The following is an 8699-nucleotide window of genomic DNA, read 5'->3' on the forward strand; positions in this document are numbered from 1 at the left end:
GTCTGAGGAGGAGCGGCTACTCCGGAAGCTGGTGTCGCTATACCGCGTCCGCCAAGCCAAGGTGGAGTCCCGGGAAGCGCTTGTCGCGCAGGCGGGAGCGGACATTGAGAAGCGTGCGGAGGAGCTCCGGGAGCACAACCAGGAGGCCCTCCGGGCCATCGCAGAGGAGCGCGCGCAGCTCGTCGAGGCCCGGAAGGCATTTATCCTTGAGAAGGCCGAAGCCGAAGAGCAGCAGCGGCTTCCCGCCGAGGAGTTTTCTGCGCGGGAAGGGGAGCTGACTCAGAGGAAAGTAAACCTCGATAGCCAGGAGGAGGATCTTGCCGCGCGTGAGTAGGCACTTGGCGGTGCGCTCAAGGAAGCAAAGGACGCAGCCGCAGCTGCCGAGGCCGCCAAGGAGGGATTGGAGGCAAAGGTGGCGCAGCTAGAGGCTGATCTGAAAGCAGGCGGTGAGGAACTTGCCGCGCTCAAGCTCGAGCGCGAGAAGGACGCCCTCGCCCACGGTGAGCTGCAGGGTCAACTCGCCGAGAAGGACAAGGAGCTGAGCGCCGCCAAGGATTCCAACGCCGATCTGGAGCTGAAGCTGGCCACCCTGACGGAGACGCTGGACGGCGCCAGGAAGCGGGAGGCGGATTTGAAGGAGGAGATCAAGGGCAACGAAGCGTTGCTGGCGAGGGCCGCCGAGACCCAGAACACCTTCAAGGATACTGTGGAGCTCTGGACGGAGGGCCTCGTGAACATCGTTGCTGTCATCGACGGGGAGCTGGCGCAGCTGTGGGTGGAGGACTTTGGGTACTCCTCCGATGAGAATCTCCCCCCCAGCGCCAAGCTCACTATATTCTTCAAAGGCGTGGCGACAGCCCTTCAGCAGCTCCAAGAGAGGATCCTGAAGCAGCTGGCCGACGAGTCGCGCACAATCTGCGCCCGAGTCTTGGAGAAAGTGTTGGTGAAGGTGGCTTTCCGCAATCCAGGCCTCAATCTCGCCAACGTCCTCAAGAAGCTGCCGGCCGATGCCGATCTTGAAGCTCTCAAAGTCCTTGTCGCACCCATTGTGGACAAGGTGAATGAGGTCAAGAGGGTTGATGGTGGCCGCGTGGATTAGGCCGCCCATTTTCTTCTTTGCTTGTCACTGACAGTCATGTCATGAGAACATTTTATTAGAGCCGCGACAAGTTACTTTTGTAATATAACTCTATCTTAGGTAATGATTGCCATGTTACTTCCTTTACTCGACTCTTGGCTTTGTTTGTTTCTGCCCTACGCTTTTTAGGGAAACTTGCCGGCGCAGGCACCCTTGCCGCGAGCGCTGAGTGCGGAACTTCAGCAGCTTGCTGGCGGTGCCGCTACCGACAAGCAACCTTGTCGCAACTAGTCACAGCTCACTTAAGTTGTTGAGCGGACTCGAAACAAAGTAAGGGCGCAACTAGCTACGATTTGGTTCCTCCGCGCACAGGTTTTCCATACAAAGCACGGTCGTTCAAGGAAGATAACTTAAAAATTTAAAATTTGATTGCTCAAACTTTGGCAAACTTAGCTTTTTTGTCGCTCGTTTCCCGGCAAGACGAATCTTTCCTTGAACGACGCCTTGATCCACACCCTTATCTTCTCCTTCCCCCCTGGGAAACTTGTGGGCGAGGGAACCTTCCTTCCTTTGAGAAAGAGACAGAAGAGTAAATAAAGATATGGAGCCTTACGGCTCGTTATTGCTTACCGGAGGCAGGTGCTGCACAAAATGTCAGATGATACATGCGAAAAGAAAGAAAGCATGAAATTGACAAGGTGTGCGGAGCACATGAGCTTTATTTATGCACGGGGTCTGCGCCCGGCTTTGTACAAAGGATTACATGCAACAGCGGCAAGACTTGTACAAAAGGTGGTTGCTGGAACGGGTTCCGACAACCGCGCCCTACGGGTAAAACTTATGAAGATGCTCAATGTTCTAGGAGTTGCTCACCGGAATGCCATCTTCGGTCTCAAGGCGGACAGCGCCAGGCCTAGTGACTCGTTTCACCCGGTAAGGGCCTTCCCACTTTGGGGTCAACTTGTTGGAATTCTTGGCGGACTGAACTCGCCGAAGAACAAGGTCGCCTTCCTCGAAGCTTCTGGCTTTAACTTTGCGGCTATGGTAGCGACGCAAAGCTTGCTGGTAGCGAGCGGCTCGCACAGCAGCCTGAAGACAATCTTCCTCAAGGAGCAGCGCGTCATCTTGTCGCAGCTGCTCTTGCTCGAGCTCATCATAAGCGAGCACTCGAGGCGACCCGTAAACGAGTTCCGTGGGGAGAACTGCCTCTGCTCCATAGACTAGAGCGAAAGGTGTCTGGCCAGTGGCTCGATTTGGCGTCGTTCTGATCGACCAAAGAACCACCGGCAGCTCCTCGATCCAGTTTCTTCCGCACTTGTGCAACCTGTCAAAAGTTCTGGTCTTGAGTCCTCGCAGCACTTCAGCATTTGCCCTCTCCGCTTGACCGTTGCTTCTCGGATGAGCAACAGAAGCGAAGCAGACCTTGGCGCCAAGATCTTGGACGTACTGCATGAAGGTGCGGCTCGTAAATTGCATGCCGTTGTCGGTGATGATCCTGTTAGGGATCCCGAAACGGCAAACAATCGACCTGAAGAACTTGACCGCTGACTGTGCTGTCACCTTCCTCACTGGTTCCACTTCCGGCCACTTTGTGAACTTGTCGATGGCGACGTACAAGAACTCAAAGCCCCCGACAGCTCGGGGAAAGGGGCCGAGGATGTCGAGCCCCCAGACCGAAAATGGCCAGGATAAAGGGATCGTCTGGAGAGCTTGAGCTGGCTGGTGTATCTGCTTGGAATGGAACTGGCACGCTTCACACTTGGTTACTTGTGCAGTTGCATCCTGGAGGGCTGTCGGCCAAAAGAAACCTTGCCAGAATGCTTTGCCGGCAAGTGCTCTTGCGCCAATGTGGTCACCACATATGCCTCCATGTATCTCTGCCAACAGTTGTTGTCCGTCTTCCCGGCGAATACACTTCAATTTCACACCGTTGAGTCTTATTCTGTATAGTGTGTTGTCAACAAACTTGTACATACTTGACTGCCGGGCTACTTTTTCCGCTTCTTCTTGCTCTTCGGGAAGCTCTCCTGTCTGAAGGAAATGGACAATCTGCTGTGCCCATGCTAGAGCTTGCGGCTCGACAACAAGGACTAAAGGCGTATCTGTTGCTGCGGGAACACCCGCTTCCACGGCAAGAACCTGTGGCTCAGCCGGAGCGTGATGCTCCCCGACAAGCTTGCCGGAGCAAAACTTGTCGGGAACGTCTGCTTCAACGGAACAAACCATAAGGCTTGCCGGAGCAGACTGCTCCTCAACATTCTTGGTGTCGATCTTGGGGACCTTCTTGGCGGCGGCTTCAGGAAGCTCTGCCGGAAAGTAGCCGCCAGAAATCAACTTCCTCTTCTTGCTCTGTCTAGTTGATGGTGTCACGGATGGTTGAGTCAGCTTGAGCACGAAGATCCCTGGTTCCACAGGTAACTTTAGTGCAGCGCACTTTGACAGGCTATCAGCAACGTCATTCTGAGCTCTTGGAACATGTTCCATTTGTAAGCCGTTAAAGTGCTCTTCTAGCTTTCTCACTTCATCAGCATAAGCTTCCATCAATGGACTCTAATAGTTCTTGTTCACTTGGCGGACGACAAGCTGCGAGTCACCCCTTACAATGAGCTTCTTGATCCCAAGGTCTGCCGCGATCCTGAGACCGGCAAGCAAGCCTTCATACTCTGCAGTATTGTTCGTTGCTTGCTCCTTGGGAAAGTGCATATGGACTACGTACTTGAGGTGCTCTCCGGTGGGTGCGGTAAGCAGCACGCCAGCACCGGCGCCTTGCAGCGAGAAGGCACCATCAAAGTACATCAGCCACTCTTTGCTTGCCTCCTTGACGGGGATGCTCGTTTCTGGAATTTCTTCGTCTGGTGTTGGCGTCCATTCTGCTATGAACTCTGCCAATGCTCTGCTCTGGATAGTTGAAGTGCTTTAAAACTTGAGGCCAAAGCTTGACGGTTCCAGTGCCCACTCGACGATCCTGCCTGTTGCTTCTGGATTCTGAAGTATCCTCTTCAGCGGAAAGCGAGTGACAACTGTGATCTCATGTGCTTGGAAGTAATGGCGCAGCTTTCTCGAGGCCATGAGAAGACCGAAAAGCAACTTTTGCACACCAGAGTACCTCGACCTAGCCCCATGCAGAAGGGAGCTGACGAAGTAAAATGGGCGCTGCACCATTTTCTTCTGCACCTCTTCGCGCACCTGCGCAGATCCATCCTTGTCGGGACCAGAGCTTGTCGGCGAAGCCCCCTGCTTGTCGCTGGATGCACTTGCCGCGGTTGCTGGCTCATCATCCGCCTCCCTCTCTGCTACTAACGCAGCACTAACCACTTGATTGGTTGCTGCTAGATACAGCAGCAACTTCTCTTGTGGCCTAGGTGCGACAAGTATTGGAGTGGAGGACAGGTACTTCTTCAAGTCTTGCAGCACAGCCTCCGCTTCCGGAGTCCATTTCATTGGACCTGCCTTTTTCAATATTTTGAAAAACGGCAGGGCGCGCTCAACAGACTTAGAGATAAACCTGCTGAGAGCAGCCACGCAACCGGCAAGTCTTCGCACATCCTTGACGCGCTTCGGTGCTTTAATCTGCTCGATGGCCTTGATCTTGTCGGGATTGGCTTCAATTCCCCGCTGAGACACAAAGAACCCGAGAAGCTTGCCGGATGGAACTCCAAACACGCACTTCTCGGGGTTGAGCTTGAGGTTGATCTTGTGCAGATTTGCAAAGGTCTCATCTAAATCTTGAATCAGAGTAGCCTTGTCTTTGCTCTTGACCACTATATCATCCATGTAGGCTTCCACATTTCTGTGTATCTGGGGCTCAAAAGCGACGTGGACTACCCTTGCAAACGTTGAACCAGCATTCTTTAACCCGAAGGGCATCCGTACAAAACAGTATGTGCCACAAGGGGTGATGAATGCAGTCTTCTCCTCATCCTCTTCTGCCATGAAGATCTGATGGTATCCTGAGTATGCATCAAGAAATGAAAGCAAATCACATCCGGCTGTGGAGTCAACAATCTGGTCGATGCGCGGCAAGGGAAATGGATCTTTGGGACAAGCTTTATTGACATCAGTGAAGTCTATACAAAGCCTCCATTTTCCGTTAGCCTTGCGCACGACTACAGGATTGGCCAACCACGTAGGATGGAGCACTCCTCTGACAAGGCCTGCTGCTTCCAACTTCTTGATTTCTTCTGCAATGAACTCTTGGCGCTCCACTGCTTGCTTCCTGACTTTCTGCTTGACGGGCCGCGCATGAGGACAAATGGCTAGGTGGTGCTCAATTACTTTCCTGGGAACATCGGGGATATCAGACGGTTGCCATGCAAACACGTCGACATTCGCCCGCAGGAAAGCAATGAGCACGCTTTCCTATTTTGGGTCGAGGGTGGCACTGATGGTGAAGGTACCACCAGTGCCGTCCTTCTTGGCGGACACCTTCTTGGTCTCTGGTGGAGCCGCCATCGTCTTCTTACACTTGCCGATGGAGCTCGATGGTGCGTCCTCGACGGTAGCGCAGCACTCCGAAGAGGTGCGCTTGCCGGAGTGGGCATCAGAGGTCTTGCCGGACTTGGTCTTCTTCTTCCCCCCGGGAGCTTCAGCGGCAAGTGAGTTGCGATTGGCTGCGGCTGCTGCTTCCCGGTAAATCTTATCGGCACAGATAAGGGCATCCTTCTCGTCGCCAGGGACAGAGATGACACTTATCGGGCCTGGCATCTTGGGCACGTTGTACGCATAGTGAGAGGCTGCCATGAACTTGGCCAGTGCCGGACGGCCGAGGATCCCATTGTAAGGTAATGGAAAGTCAGCAACGTCAAAAGTGACCCTCTCAGTTCTGAAGTTCAGCTCGCTGCCAAATGTCACCGGCAGCGTGATCTTTCCCTTCGGCTTGCTCCTTCCCGGGTTGATTCCTTGGAATGTGCCGGTCTCTTCGAGCTCGCTGTCGGGGATCTGGAGTTTCTGGAGGACCGCGGAGGATATCAGGTTCAAGCCGGCCCCGCCGTCAACTAGCATCTTCGTGACTTTGAGGTTGTGGATAGTTGGTGAAACCAACATCGGCAAGCACCCGACCGCAGTTATGCGATCAGGGTGATCCTCAATATCAAAGATGATAGGCGTGCTGGACCATTTCAGAGGCCTGCGTGACTCCATGGAGGGTTCTGCTGCATTAACTTCCCGCATCCACTGCTTGAGTTGGCGGTGTGAAGCATGCAGGGAAGCACCGCCGTCAACGCACAGGACCTCTGTGGCTTTCTGAAATTCCTGCTCATCGGCCTCATCGTCGTCCATATCTTCGTCGTCGTCGTCGTCTTCGTCCTTGTCGCGGCCACGGGGAGGCCTATCTCCTTGCCGCTGCTTGGCCTTGCCGCGGCGTACTCCCCGGCCGGGGCGTTTCTTGCTGGCTCCTCCAGCACCTTCCTGGGCTTTCTCCTTGTCGCGCCGCTCGTACTCAGCCTTCTGCTGCTCGACAAGCCGCTCAACCTTCTTACAGCTCTGAAGGTCATGGCCCTTGGTGCAGTGGATCTTGCAGTACTGCTTGCCGGAGCTGTCCTGCTTGTCGGCGGCCGCCACAGCCTGGCCCTCCTTGCCAGAGTCACCGGCTTTAGCTTTCTTGGCGCCGCCTCCGTTGCCAGACTGCTCGACAACTAGCACTTCTTTGCCCTTCTTCTTTCTGTTGTTCCGCCGCCGACCTTCCCTTGCCGGGGCAGCATCCTCACTGTCTGATCCTCCTGCTCCTGTGTTCTCTCCGGGGAGCATCCTCCCCTCTTCAGCACGTGCACACTTGTCGGCCAGGGCATAAAGCTCGCTGACGTCTCTGATCTTGCACATCGCCATCTCCTCCCTCATCCTGCGGTTTCGCACGTTCTGATGAAACACGCTGATGACCGTGGCAGAGTGGACGTCTGGGATGTTGTGCTGCACACGGCTGAATCTCTGAATGTACTTGCGCAGAGGCTCTCCTTCCTTCTGGGCAAGCAGATGAAGATCGCTTTCTTGGCCATGAGGCTTGTGGCCGCCTGTAAAGGCGCTGACAAACTGATGGCATAGATCTGCCCAAGAAGAAATGGAGTTGTCCGGCAAGTGCATGAGCCAGGATCTGACGTTAGGCTTGAGCACCAGTGGGAAGTAGTTCGCAAGGATCTTGTCGTCTCGTCCCCCGGCAGCCTGCACCGCGATGGTGTAGATGCTGAGGAACTCCGATGGATGCGACTTGTCATCGTACTTCTCCGGTACATCTGGCTTGAAATTCTTCTTGCTGGGCCACTGGACTTGCCGCAGCTCATGGGTGAACGCAGGGCAACCTACCGCGTACGGCAAGTCGCCTGGTTCCCCTGGCGCATGCATGTCGACAGAGGGCCCAGCACGCTGGTCAGATTGACGCCGCGCTTCTGTTCGACGCTCGATGTGGGTACGAGCGTCCTCTTGCTGTCGTTCGTGAAGAACTTGGCGCTGATCGCGACGAGCTCGCGGATCTGATGACGCGGTGGAGTAGCTGTCGAGGTGGACCCGGCGAGTCGGCGATCTTGGCCTTCGTGGTGGAGAGTGCATGGACGTTGCACCCCCGTCGGTCTTGTCGCCATCGGCTCGCGCCCGGCAGTCTTGCCGCGGCAGCGAAGTGCTTGGTTGCCGCGCGGTATCGCCGTTGGCAAAGCCAATGAGACTCTAAATGGTGGCCCTCCACTCGTCGGTCTTGTCCGCCGTTGGAGGGTAAACTAGAAGCAGTTGGGCTCGTGCCAAGGCTTCTGTTGGAGTTGTGGGCGGTAGTGGCGAACGGTGCGAGGAGCGGGATATGCTCGGACTTCTAACTATGTTAGAAGGAGCAGTATCCCGTCCAGGCGACCGCACTTCGCTGGGGCCAGCATGCTGGCGTGCATGCTGGTCTTGAACTCCGTGAGATCCACCAGCTGGATCTTGGCCTAGCGGACGTATGGCGCTGCGAACGTGATGACGCTGCTGGTCCCACGCCTCCTGCGATGGGCGCGGTGCGCGTACGGACGCCGAGGTCTGTGCTGCCTTGTCCTTGGACTTGGCCGCACTGTGAGCACCCTCGTCGACGCCCATTCTTCCGCCAGCGTCGACTCCACCACCCGTTTTCTCCGGGGGCGGTGGAAGCGACGCGGACGGAACAGCTGCCTCCGAAGCCTTCTTCTTCGGTGGCATGTCGATGAAGATGATGAAGATTTAGCTCGTGTGCACGCCGAATCGGGTTCACACGATCTTGACGCCCCTACCTGGCGCGCCAAAGATGTCGGGGAAACCGATCCACGAACACCTATGGGGACCGGCGGACCGAGCCCCTTTCGGTTCGGAGGGGGGCGGAGGTCGCACGAAGAGCGGATCGAGGCAATGCACACGAACAGTTTACCCAGCTTCGGAGCTCTCCGGAGAGATAACACTCCTACTGCTGCTTGTTTGATTGTATTCAGTTCTTGCTCAGGAGCGATGAGCGCTACCAGACCGAGCGTGAGAGTATTCTTGGTGTTTCGAATGAGCCGAACCCCCCTCTACGTTGCGCATGGGCCTCCTTTTATACGCTCAAGGGGGTTACCGACAGGTGGCAACGTAGACAAAAAGGGTAAAAAAGTAAAAAGAAAGCGGTGTGTACAGTTACCTATACTGTAGCCACAGTGTA

This window comes from Triticum dicoccoides, chromosome 5A (assembly GCF_002162155.2).
Source record: "Triticum dicoccoides isolate Atlit2015 ecotype Zavitan chromosome 5A, WEW_v2.0, whole genome shotgun sequence".
NCBI classification, from domain to species: Eukaryota; Viridiplantae; Streptophyta; class Magnoliopsida; order Poales; family Poaceae; genus Triticum; species Triticum dicoccoides.